The following is a 13,429-nucleotide window of genomic DNA, read 5'->3' as shown; positions in this document are numbered from 1 at the left end:
TTCAGTCGTGTCCGACTCTGTGAGACCCCATAGACGGCAGCCCATCAGGCTTCCCGTCCCTGGGATTCTCCAGGCAAGAACACTGGAGTGGGTTGCCATTTCCTTCTCCAATGCATGAAAGTGAAAAGTGAAAGTGAAGTCGCTCAGTGGTATCCGACCCTCAGTGACCCCATGGACTGCAGCCTTCCAGGCTCCTCCGTCCATGGGATTTTCCAGGCAAGAGTACTGGAGTGGGGTGTCATTGCCTCCAAAATGCCTCCAACCAGTGCTGCTCTGGTATTAGCAACCCTCAGAGTAAGACAATACAGTCATTCCTCAAGAGGATATAATTTATAAGATCTGTCTCTTATCCTTCAAAGGATTTTACATCACTTTTGTGTTTTAGTGCCATTTTGAAGACTGATAAACTAGTCTATCATTTACGACAACAAATCAGTTCTACGTTTAGCACTGGAAATTTTTTGGTTGACTGTGTAGTGGTAGGTGGGTGTGTGATTGTGGATACCACATGAAATACTCAGATACATATTTCAGAAAAAGGAGTGGTGGGAGGAGGCAAGACAAAACAGGAGGAAGAAAGTATAAGAAAGGAAGGAAGGAAAGAGAAAGAAAGTATATGCATCTGTGTGGGGAGGGAGGTGTTGGTGTGTCTGTGTGTCTTTAGATCCTCAGCTGACACAAGGGGAGTTACTTAGGAACTGAAATTTAATGTGAGAACAGTTGAGTCAAATCTAATCTCCCATCTCAAGTTCATTCAGGAGAATGTAGGCAAATTAACCTTCAATATCTAGAGTCATGCTCTCGCCCTCTCCATCTTTACCTCCCTCCCTCCCTGACTCCCTCTCTTTCTGGTACATACACACATTCAGCACACAATTGATACATATTTTTTAATCATTTACTCTTATGCTCATGCAATTGACTTTACAAGTCTTCTTGGATACAGTCATTTAAAGAAGTAACATTTTAAAATACAAATATAAAAAAAAAATGTACCAAGCGAGATATTTACAACTAAAAACAGACATTTGGCATTTCCCCTACATTTTTGCCTATTTAAACATTGTGTGTCTGTGCATTGTGTCTGACTTTTGCCACCCCATGACTGTAGAACACCAGGCTCCTCTGTACATGGAGTTTTCCAGGCAAGAATATTGGAGTGGGTAGTCATTTCCTACTCCAGAGGATCTTCCCAACCCAGGAATCAAACTCACATCTCTTGCATCTCCTGTATTGGCAGGTGGATTCTTTACCATTGTGCCACCTGGGGAGCCCTGTAGGACTCTAAGCCAGGGAGTGTAAAAATGGTTTAATCTAAATATCTAAGTTAGTTATGGGGGCACTTCAGTTAATAATTGCCATATACACTATGAAACACAACTCAGTGTGTTGTTACAGGGCTATTAACTGTCTAAGACAATTACTACAGAGCCATATATCAATTGTTAGTATAGTTATGAAACATATGGTGGGTTTCTTACCAAAAAGTCACCTCATTCTTGGTGTCAGAACTCCATGAGTTCACATAACTGGTAGCTTTGTGCTTTAGGGGAGGCTATGCGTCTAAGCAGGGATTCCCAGGTGGTTCAGTGGTAAAGAATCCGCCTGTCAATGCAGGAGACACAGGTTGGATCCCTGGGTCAGGAAGGTTGCCTGGAGAAGGAAAGGGCAATCCACTCCAGTATTCTTGACTGGGAAATCTCATGGACAGAGGAGCCTGGTGGGCTACAGTGCATGGGGTTGCAAAGAGTCAGACAGGACTGAGTGACTGAGCAGGGACACATATGCCCGTAAGTAGAGTGAGTTTTGACAAATCTACTCCAGCCATGGACATTCCACACCTTGCCAGTGACTGTTTTGGAATGTGCATGAGATCTATTTCTAGATAATCTGAAGCACTTTTCTTAATTGTAAACAGAGAGAGACACACAGGGAAATTTTTTTCCCCCTTTTCTGCTTATAGATGCTTCTATAAGGATATAAAACTAGGAAATGTCAGCAGTCATTTTGGAGCTACTGATACAGTTAATCTAGAAGTAAACAAAATGCTGAAAATGCAAGAGCAGAAAATAGATAAAAGTCATTTCTGTGATATCTCTGAGTTGCTTAACAAATCCTGATACCACCCCTTCTCTGAACAACCTGTTATGAGAGATAATCCATGACTTTGTTGGCAAAGTCACTTTAAGTTGTTTTCTGTTATTTGCAGCTGAAAGCACTTTGATACATGATTATCTCCTGTGCATGTGTCCTCATCTTGCAGTCCCCTCTCTTTTCCGTTTATGCCATGACTCTTTACAGGTGACATTTGCTTTTAATTTTCTCCTGCCTAAAGATCCTATCCCTCATTTCTCTGAGTTATAAATTCTATAAATCCTACTCAGTAAAATCTTCTTTGTCATCCAATTTAGGATTAAGTCTTTGATCTTATGATATATTGTTTTTTCCAAACAACATTTGTTATTTCTGTATTTTCTGTTTTCCCTTACATTCTCAAGGATCTCAGTCTATGATCTGGAGATACTTACCTTGATGTTTCTAGTCAAGTAATGTAATGGATGTTTGTGATTCTGTTTTAGTTGACAATCGTTATTAATAGAATTTTTATTAACATTACAGTTAGTAATTAGGGATTTTATTGCTAATTAGGGATTGTTGTTATTGTTCTTCAGAGCACTTTTTGGATGGAACATCCATCTTCACTGCAGCATGCAAAGTCTTTTTAGTTGAGACATATGGACTCTAGTTCTCTGATCAGGGATCAACCTTGGTACCTCTCCACTGGGAGTGTGAGTCTTAGTCACTGGGCCACCAGGGAAGTTCTTAAGCTCCTGTAACACATTTTTGATTAAACCTAATTCTTCTTTTCTAAATTACTCTTTTATAGACATCTGAGATTTTCCATGTGCTAGCACTTCCATCAATATTTATGTTCCAAGAAACTAAGGAGACTATCGGCTTTAAGATCAATGTTGTTTATAAATTATTGTATATGAAAAGCCTTTGTGTTAAAATTAGCTAACTTATTAATAAGCAATTATTTATGAAGTGTGCATTCTGTCTTAAAAAATAGAATAATAATCATGAGAAAAAGCAGAAGCAAAATGCAGGTAAATGCTTGGGATGCTTTTTATTTTTCCTCTAACAAAAAGAATATTGGGGAAAAAAAAAAAAGAATATTGGATTAGATCAATGCAAATAAATGCCCTGCTCTAATGACATTTCTAGAGTTCTACCTAAGGAGGAACAAAAATGAGCAAAATTTAGTAAGAAAATATAGTTTTTTTTTAATTGCTATATGATAAGGTGATGTGACAATGTTTATCAAAGTTTAGAGCATATAAGGGTCATAGAAATGTATCACTTAGATTCAGATTCTGAGTATCTATTCCTCCAAATTCCAGAATTCACAAACATTCTGTATTTCTAACAAAACTCTTGGGTAATTCTCAAGTAGAAGGTTTAGATTTTACTTTGAGAAAAAATAAACTAGAAGATAGAAAAGATCAAGTTAAGTATATAAGAGTTTTGTCATTTGTGAACTCAACTCAATAGTGAGCTCCTGTAATACATTTTTAAAATATTTATTTATTTGACCACACCAGGTCTTCATTGAGGTATGTAGAATCTTTTTAGTTGTATCACATGGGCTCTAGTTCTCTGATCAGGAATCAAACTTGGGCCCCTTGCATTGGGAGTGTGAGTCTTAGGCACTGGACAACCAGGGAAGTCCCTAAGCTCCTATAACACAATTTTAAGATGGACAATTATTTCATTTTTCTTTATATTGGAGTTAGTTATGTTAAATTGGGATGGACTTTTAAATATAATAATAATAAATAATAATATTTATTATTACTTAAAGTCTTTCTTTGTGTTAAACTTTGAACCCAGGTCTTTTCACTGAGTCTGCGACATTTTAAATTTACAACATATATGTACTTTTGAAGTCAAACAGAAACTTCTAAATGGAATTTCATAGGAAACTGGTTAGAACAAAGTGACACAAACTACATTATAATTTTTCCTGTGTCCCTAAATATGCATGTGCATATTTGTGTGTGTTTCTGTAGCAGGTAGGAATGAGTTTGTAGGAAACAGAGAAACAGTGATTAGAGAGCTGGTATTTTACTAGGAGCAAATTGCTGCTGCTGCTGCTGCTGCTGCGTCGCTTCAGTCGTGTCCGACTCTGTGCGACCCCATGGACTGCAGCCTACCAGGTTCCTCCGTCCATGGGATTTTCCAGGCAACAGTACTGGAGTGGGGTGCCATTGCCTTCTCCAGGAGCAAATTAGTGTTGCTGTATTTCCCAATGAAACATATCCATGGCTTGTTCCTGTCATTAGATCACCAGGAAATAGGATCCTATAACTTTTCAATAACTCTGATACAGATATATGTGTGTGTGATCATGCATATCAACAGTATCTCAGTCTTAGATTTTGTCAAAGAACTGTTTGAGTTGGGAGGGGAAGAAAAGTCTATACCCTCCTTCCCTCTACCATTCATTTGTCTCTCCTTTCATCCTTAGTGATTTATTTCATCAACAAAGGAGAGGAGTGTAGGAGCACTGCTGCTGCTAAGTCGCTTCAGTTGTGTCCGACTCTGTGCGACTCCAAAGACGGCAGCCCACCAGGCTCCCCAGTCCCTGGGATTCTCCAGGCAAGAACACTGGAGTGGGCTGCCATCTCCTTCTCCAATGCATGAAAGTGAAAAGTGAAAGTGAAGTCACTCAGTCGTGTCAGACTCCTAGCGACCTCATGGACTGCAGCCCACCAGGCTCCTCCGTCCATGGGAGTTTCCAGACCAGAGTACTGGAGTGGGTCACCGGTGCCTTGTCAGGTGTAGGAGCACAGTCACATCCTTTTCCTTAAGCCACCTACATATTTTGGAAGTAAGTCCCTGACCCACTTTCTGTTAATTTTGGACACTACTCTGTAAAGCACAAACTAGCACAGGTTTCCTTGGGTGATGAGAATTTAAATGCTGACCTCTACCTGCCTAGTGCTATTCAGTAGGTATTCCAATGATGACTAAGCCTCTTAGTATCCACAGGCCCCAAGCATCTGGTCTCCATTAGGAAAGGTCCACTCACAACTTCTGGGCAGTTTAGTATCTCAGTAACTGCCAGACAAGTGGCACATCTCCATTGAGTAAATGGGCATATATGGCAGTTTAAATTATTTTATCACTGCTGGAAGTATGAGAAAAAGTGTAGGAGGCATATATAATGCCCACCCTCAACACACATACTCACACTGACTTAAGCAAAGAAGGAGACAGAATGTTGACTCTATCAATTCCATGTTTCTCTAGAGCGCACTCCATTCCCCTCTGACCCTCTTTATTAACCTGTGGGAAACTGAATAAGTACCAATAGAGATAAAATAACACCTCTCCCCTAGCCATTTAAGGAGGTGTTGAGCTCCAGAGATGTAGATGATCTGGAAACAGAGAATGACATACTTTGAATTATCTGTTCTCAGCTGAGAACTCTGGTCATCCATCATTTTTTAATAATCAGGAAAGATTCTGTTTGGCTTCTCATATTCATGTTACATTTATAAATATTGCTTTTGATATTCTCCATTCAACTGTAAGGACTAGAAATTCAATTCGAAAGCAGAGAGATTTGGTTTTGAGACCTGCACACACAGAGACACATACACACATGTACGTATATATTTCCTGGTGATCTAATGACAAGACCAAGGCACAAATAAGTTTCACTGGGAAGTACAGCAACACTAATTTGCTCCTAGTAAAATACCAACACTCTGGTGATTGTTTCTCTGTTTCCTACAAACTCATTCCTTCCTGCTACAGAAACACACACAATTATGCATATGCATATTTCGTGATACAGGAAAAAATACAATATATTGTATTTCCTTGTCTTAGGAAATTGTATTTAAAAGTTTCTGTTTAATTTCAAAAGCACATCAAATCAGATCAGATCAGTCGCTCAGTCGTGTCCGACTCTTTGCGACCCCATGAATCCCAGCACGCCAGGCCTCCCTGTCCATCACCAACTCCCTGAGTTCACTCAGACTCACATCCATTGAGTAGGTGATGCCATCCAGCCATCTCATCCTCTGTCATCCCCTTCTCCTCCTGCCCCCAATCCCTCCCAGCATCAGAGTCTTTTCCAATGAATCAACTCTTCGCATGAGGTGGCCAAAGTACTGGAGTTTCAGCTTCAGCATCATTCCTTCCAAAGAAATCCCAGGGCTGATCTCCTTCAGAATGGACTGGTTGGATCTCCTTGCAGTCCAAGGGACTATCAAGAGTCTTCTCCAACACCACAGTTCAAAGGCATCAATTCTTCGGTGCTCAGCCTTCTTCACAGTCCAACTCTCACATCCATACATGACCACAGGAAAAACCATAGCCTTCACTAGATGGACCTTTTTTTGGCAAAGTAATGTCTCTGCTTTTGAATATGCTATCCTGGTTGGTCATAACTTTCCTTCCAAGGAGTAAGAGTCTTTTAATTTCATGGCTGCAGTCACCATCTGCAGCGATTTTGGAGCCCAGAAAAATAAAGTCTGACACTGTTTCCACTGTTTCCCCATCTATTTCCCATGAAGTGATGGGACTGGATGCCATGATCTTCGTTTTCTGAATGTTGAGCTTTAAGCCAACTTTTTCACTCTCCACTTTCACTTTCATCAGGAGACTTTTTAGTTCCTCTTCACTTTCTGCCATAAGGGTGGTGTCATCTGCATATCTGAGGTTATTGATATTTCTCCCGGCAATCTTGATTCCAGCTTGTGTTTCTTCCAGTCCAGCGTTTCTCATGATGTACTCTGCATAGAAGTTAAATAAGCAGGGTGACAATATACAGCCTTGACGTACTCCTTTTCCTATTTGGAACCAGTCTGTTGTTCCATGTCCAGTTCTAACTGTTGCTTTCTGACCTCCACATAGGTTTCTCAAGAGGCAAGTCAGGTGGTCTGGTATTCCCATCTCTTTCAGAATTTTCCAGTTTATTATGATTCACACAGTCAAAGGCTTTGGCATAGTCAATAAAGAAGAAATAGATGTTTTTCTGGAACCCTCTTGATTTTTCCATGATCCAGCAGATGTTAGCAATTTGATCTCTGGATAGTCTTCCTTTTCTAAAACCAGCTTGAACATCAGGAAGTTCATGGTTCACATATTGCTGAAGCCTGGCTTGGAAAATTTTGAGCATTACTTTACTAGCGTGTGAGGTGAGTGCAGTTGTGCAGTAGTTTGAGCATTCTTTGGCATTGCCTTTCTTTGGGATAAGAATGAAAAAGCACATGTATATTGTAAATTTAAAATGTCACAGACTCACAGTGAAAAGATCTGGGTTCAAATTTTAACACAAAGACTTTAAGCAATAACCTAATAGTGATTGCAGCCATGAAATTAAAAGACACTTACTCCTTGGAAGGAAAGTTATGACCAATATAGACAGTATATTAAAAAGCAGAGATATTACTTTGCCAACAAAGGTCCGTCTAGTCAAGGCTATGGTTTTTCCAGTGGTCATATATGGATGTGAGGGTTGGACTGTAAAGAAAGCTGAGTGCCGAAGAATTGATACTTTGAACTGAAGTGTTGGAGAAGACTCTTGATAGTCCCTTGGACTGCAAGGAGGTCCAACCAGTCCATCCTAAAGGAGATCAGTCCTGGGTGTTCATTGGAAGGACCGATGCTAAAGCTGAAACTCCAAACTTTGGCCACCTCATTCGAAGAGTTGACTCATTGGAAATGACCCTGATGCTGGGAGGGATTGGGGGCAGGAGGAGAAGGGGACGACAGAGGATGAGTGGCTGGATGGCATCACTGACTCAATGGACATGAGTTTGAGTGAACTCCGGGAGTTGGTGATGGACAGGGAGGCCTGGCGTGCTGCAATTCATGGGATCGCAAGAGTTGGCCATGACTGAGCGACTGAACTGAACTGAACTGAATTAAATATGAATGTTCATTATTTAAAAAAAAAGATATAACTATGGTGCCATGTGACTATCCCATATAATATATTCTGTAAAAAAATGTATCAAAGTGTAAGGTAATATATTTAGTAAACTATATAAGAGTAAGCAATATGTTTTTGCTTAGCCCAGATATTTTAGTAACATCTGAAATTTGGACTTTGACCTATATGCAAAACTACTTCGAGATAATGATTTGTTAAACATCTTTTGCATTTAAAATGTGATTTTATCTTCCTGATTCATGAAATTCAAAAGAATTACACCCCTTTACATTACAGAATAAATGATGACTCTTTTTTTTTTTTTCTATTCAGTGCCTTCAAAATTTAAAGAGAATCAAGCACATTACAAAAGGAGGACAATCTACTGAGGAGATGATGAAAGACCACTCTACTACCTTCAAGAAAGAAGTAGCCCAAGCATTTTACTTAAATGTCCTAAGTGCTTTTCTGAGTGGCAGTGGGATTTAATAAAAATGCTGTGCTGCTTTCAGTCCACTGGACACTGCTGTAAGGGATATGTCATCAGATCTCCCCTTACTACTTTTGGGAAAAGCACTTGAAATGCAGAATAAAGGTCACTTAATTCTGGCTTAAAATAATAAAAGATCAAGATAAGAAAACTTATAGGATAATCTATTATATGAACAGTCTTATCAATCTGTTAAGAATAAGACTTATCAATAAACTATCAGAATGATACCTAACATAATTGCATTTTTCTGAGTAAGATAAACTCTCTAAAATTAAAAATTCCATAGAACATTTGAAGACAAATTCTTCTCTTTTTTTTTCTGAATTTTTCTTTTCACTTTTTTAAAAATACAATTAGTTCAATAAGGTATCACTTCACATCAGTCAGAATAGTCATCATGAAAAAATCTACAAACAGTAAGTGCTGGAGAGAATATGGGAAAAAAAGGAACCCTCCTACACTGTTGGTGGGAATGTAAATTGGTGCAGGCACTATGGAGAGCAGTATGGAGGTTCCTTAAAAAACTAAAATAAATATGATCCAGCAATCCCACTCCTGGGCATATATATGGAGAAAACCATATTTTGAAAAGATACATGCACCCCAGTGTTCATTGAAGCACTATTTACAACAGCCAGGACATGAAAGCAACCTAAATGTCCAACAACAGAGTAATGGATAAAGAATATATGGTACCTATATACAGTGGAATATTGTTCAGCTATCAAAAGGAACCAAACTGTGTAATTTGCACAGACATGGATCAACCTACAGACTGTTATATACAGTGAAGTAAGTCATAAGAGAAAAACAAAAATTGTGTATTAATGCATATACTTAGAATCTATAAAAATGGTATGTACTGTGTTTAGTTGTGTCCGACTCTGTGCAACCCCATGGATTGTAGCTTGCCAGGTTCCTATGTCCATGGAGATTCTCCAGGCAAGAATAATGGAGTAGGTTGCCATGCCCTCCTCCAGGGATCTTCCCAACCTAGGGATCAAACCCAGAGATAGAACCCAAGTCTCCCACATTTCAGGCAGATTGTTTACCATCTGAGCCGCCATGGAAGCCCAAGAATACTGGAGTGGGTAGCATATCCCTTCTCTGGAGAATCTTCCCCACCCAGCTGAGCTACCAGGGAAGCCCAGAAAATGGTATGAGTGAGTGAGTGAAGTCACTCAGTTGTGTCTGACTCTTTGTGACCCCATAGACTGTAGCCTACCAGTCTCCTCTGTCCATGGGATTTTCCAGGCAGTAGTATTGGAGTGGATTGCCATTTCCTTCTCCAGAGGATCTACCCAACCCAGGGCTCGAACCCGGGTCTCCCGCATTGTAGACAGACGCTTTACTGTCTGAGCCACCAGGGAAGTCGTATTTACAAAACAGAAATAGAAATATAGATGGAGAGAACAAACATATGGATACCAAGGGGAGGGGAATGAATTAAGAGATTGGGATTGACATAAATACACTAGTATGTATAAAATGCATAACTAATGAGGAACCTATTGTACAGCAAAGTGAACTCCACTTGATGCTCTGTGGTGACCTAACTGGGAAGGAAATCTGAAAGAGAGGGGATGTATGTATACATCTGGCTGGGTCACTTTGCTATACAAGTACAAACTGACATAGCAGGGTAAAGCAACTATACACCAATAAAAATGCAAAAAAAAAAATACTTTGCATTATAGTAGAGCAGAAGTTACATTTGTAAATTTCTACAAGGATGTTTGGGTAATGCAAATGAGTGACACAATGGAGGTAAAGTGGATATACATATTTTGTCTGTATGATAGAAGTTTGTTTATGGGAAAACAATTCAACTCTAGCTGATTGTTAGCTTATTGGAAATCAGGACCAGGGTTGTCATATTTTTTTTTTTCTTAAGAGAGAAGACAAAACTAAATTTGAATGTGAAATTGGGCTTCCCTGGTGGCTCAGACAGTAAAGAATATGCCTGCAATGTAGGAGAACCAGGTTTGATCCCTGCATCAGGAAGATCCCCTGGAGAAGGGAATGGCAACCCACTCCAATATTCTTGCCTAGAGAATCCCATGGACAGAGGAGCCTGGTGAGCTATAGTCCATGGGGTCACAAAGAGTCAGGCACACTGAGCAACTAACATCTTCAATTTTAAATAACCTAGTTTTAATTATATAAAATTTACTTAAACAATTATATTGTGTTTGCAAAAGCCAGAAGGGTCCACATTTTAAGGTTACATATTTTCCCAGGTGGAACTAATGTTAAAGAATCTGCCTCCAATACAGGAGACATAAGAGATGTGGGTTCGATCCTTGGATTGGTAAGATCCCCTGGAGATGAGCATGGCAACCCACTCCCATTCTTGCCAGGAGAATCCCTTGGACAGAGGAGACTGGTGGGCCACAGTTGATTGACTTGCAGAGTCTGACTTGACCAAAGTGGCTTAGCATGCACACATTTGTAATACATACAAGTTTGGTTTGACACTAAGAAATAAGCTGGATAATATAATTATGCTATTAATTATAAGCAGAGTTTCTAGAGATTTAATAATTTAATAATATGAATATCATAAGATAGTGCTCAAGATATTTTACATGAGAAGAAACTGGTGTTGATCATTAAGTCTCTATGATGATTAAAGTTGGATTCACTCTATAAGAATGTGATTTGGTTAATGCTTACTCTTTCAACACACACACTCTCAGTTAAGTGCTGTCATGACGTCTTAATCTTTTGCCTCACCAATTAACCATGACCAGAGAATTTCTTTCTTTATTCCATAGTAGTGCTAGCTTCGGAGAAGGCAATGGCACCCCACTCCAGTACTCTTGCCTGGAAAATCCCATGGACGGAGGAGCCTGGTGAGCTGCAGTCCACGGGGTCGCTAGAGTCGGACATGACTGAGCCACTTCACTTTCACTTTTCACTTTCATGCATTGGAGAAGGAAATGGCAACCCACTCCAGTGTTTTTGCCTGGAGAATCCCAGGGACGGGGGAGCCTGGTGGGCTGCCGTCCATGGGGTCGCACAGAGCCGGACACGACTGAAGCGGCTCAGCAGCAGCAGCAGCGGCAGCAGTGCTAGCTTGCTAAAGAACATTATTTTCTTTTTTTCCAATTTGGAAACTGCATGTGACTGACTTATTCTATCTGTAGGTAGTAAAAGTATATGATATTATATTTCATGCTGAGCCCACAAATCCTTGAAAAGAGGAAGCATTCAGAAGGAATTATTGAATAGCTAACAAGGTATTTCAGCCTCACAAAAGTTCTAAGAGATGTCTTCCAAGTACTACATTTTTTTTTCTCACACTATATCAAACCTTGGATAAATTTCTTTCTTTTATGCAATATAATAAATATTTCCTTAAAATACATGACCTGATCATCCTCTACTTTGTGGGAGTTTCATTTTTACAAACTGAGGAGTAAAGATTAGAAAACGACCCTCATAAAATATAAGCGAAAAACATGACACATGCATACAATTGATTATTCTAAAAATCTAAATAGTAAGAAAATAAATGGTTTAGAAACATTCTGTATAGTCAGCTCCATGTTTCTATCCTTTAAAAAATGTTTCTCTTGCCCTCTTCTCTTCTGTTCCTTTTATCTTTTCCACTCTACTTCTGTGTAACACCCTATATCATTACTGTCCTTTTCTGTCACATTCTCATTATCTCTCCATCTCTTGGCTTCATTGTGCCTGTTTATAAACATGTGGAGGCATAGTTTTTAGGGGAAAAACAAAAACAAAATCCCCCTAAATTGTCCCTTTTCCCTGCTATACTCATGGGCTTTTTGTGTTTTGCTCTTGCTCTCCAATTTTTTTTTTTTTTTAATTTTAACACAAGTGCTGCAACTATTTTATTAGAGCACAACAGAGGAAGAGTGGCACACACACTACTCAGAAAGCAAGTCCTGACTCCAGCTTAGACATAGCTGTGTGTTAGATGGCATCACCGATTCAATGGATATGAACCTGGGCAAATTCCAGGAGATAGTGAGGGACAAGGGGGCCTGGGGTGCTGCAATCCATGAGGTTACAAAGAGATGGACGTGACTTGATGACTGAACAACAATAACAACCAGGCAAGTCATGTCACCTGTGAACCTGTGTTCTCTCCTATACAATAGAAATACTGTCACTAACTGATTTGTGATGATAAAATGAGAAACTGCATTCATAATTGACAATCGATTTGTGAGGCAGATCTTACTGAGACTTGTTAGTATCTGTAAGCTCAACAGTTTTTTTGTTTAGAGCTTTTATAAGAGATATATAATTTAAAAACAAAGACATGTTAATCTTACCACTTTTTATATTCCTAATATTAAACATAAAGGATAAACATTAATTAAACATCACTTAAGTAACTGTAAAACTACTTTGAGGAGCCCTTTGTGTTCTGAAAAGCTGCCTTGAGGAAAAGAGGAAGAGAAAGATAGCAGGCAGGACTTTCAGGTCTAGCTTCAAGAAAACAATTCTTTTTTTTTTTTGTATTATATATCCTATATCTTAGAAAGAACTTAGCCTAGAGAACAAAATAGAAGCCCCATTGTCTAAAGCAAAAAAAAAAACAAAAAGAACACAAAACAACACAAAACAAAAAAAGTTTTTTTTTTTAAAATTAGAGTCTTTGTCCTCTTTTCTATCTCAGGTTTCACTGGTGGAGAAGGGGTAGTGGTGGTATTAATTTGCAAGTTCCATAAAACATATGTATTACATTGGTAATAACACGTGAAGTGATTTATTTAGAATGCTTAGGAGTCAACTAATATAACAGAGATTTAATAAAAATGACTTATTATACCTATGAAGACATTTTAAAACTTTTACCATCAAAACCCATCCAAAACTAGCCTATAAATGTAGCAAAAGTATATCGTAAAATGTAATTTGGGATAGTTATTAATAATAGTACAATTACTAACATGGTTCTAGGAATTGAGCAATAGAAGAATATAATAAATATCAGCTTAAATAATTAA

At 38.8% G+C, this 13,429-nt stretch overlaps 1 protein-coding gene across 1 annotated transcript in view; it reads right to left on the bottom strand.

The window, feature by feature from the left end:
• The window catches only part of PCDH15 (protocadherin related 15), a 1,798,632-nt gene that overhangs the window by 508,754 nt on the left and 1,276,449 nt on the right, over positions 1-13,429 (bottom strand). The gene's annotated exons all lie outside the window — the stretch shown is intronic.

Source organism: Bubalus bubalis, chromosome 23, assembly GCF_019923935.1.
Source record: "Bubalus bubalis isolate 160015118507 breed Murrah chromosome 23, NDDB_SH_1, whole genome shotgun sequence".
Taxonomy (NCBI): Eukaryota; Metazoa; Chordata; class Mammalia; order Artiodactyla; family Bovidae; genus Bubalus; species Bubalus bubalis.
The sequence above is the reverse complement of the archived record's forward strand: the minus strand, read 5'-3'. Positions and strand labels throughout refer to the sequence as shown.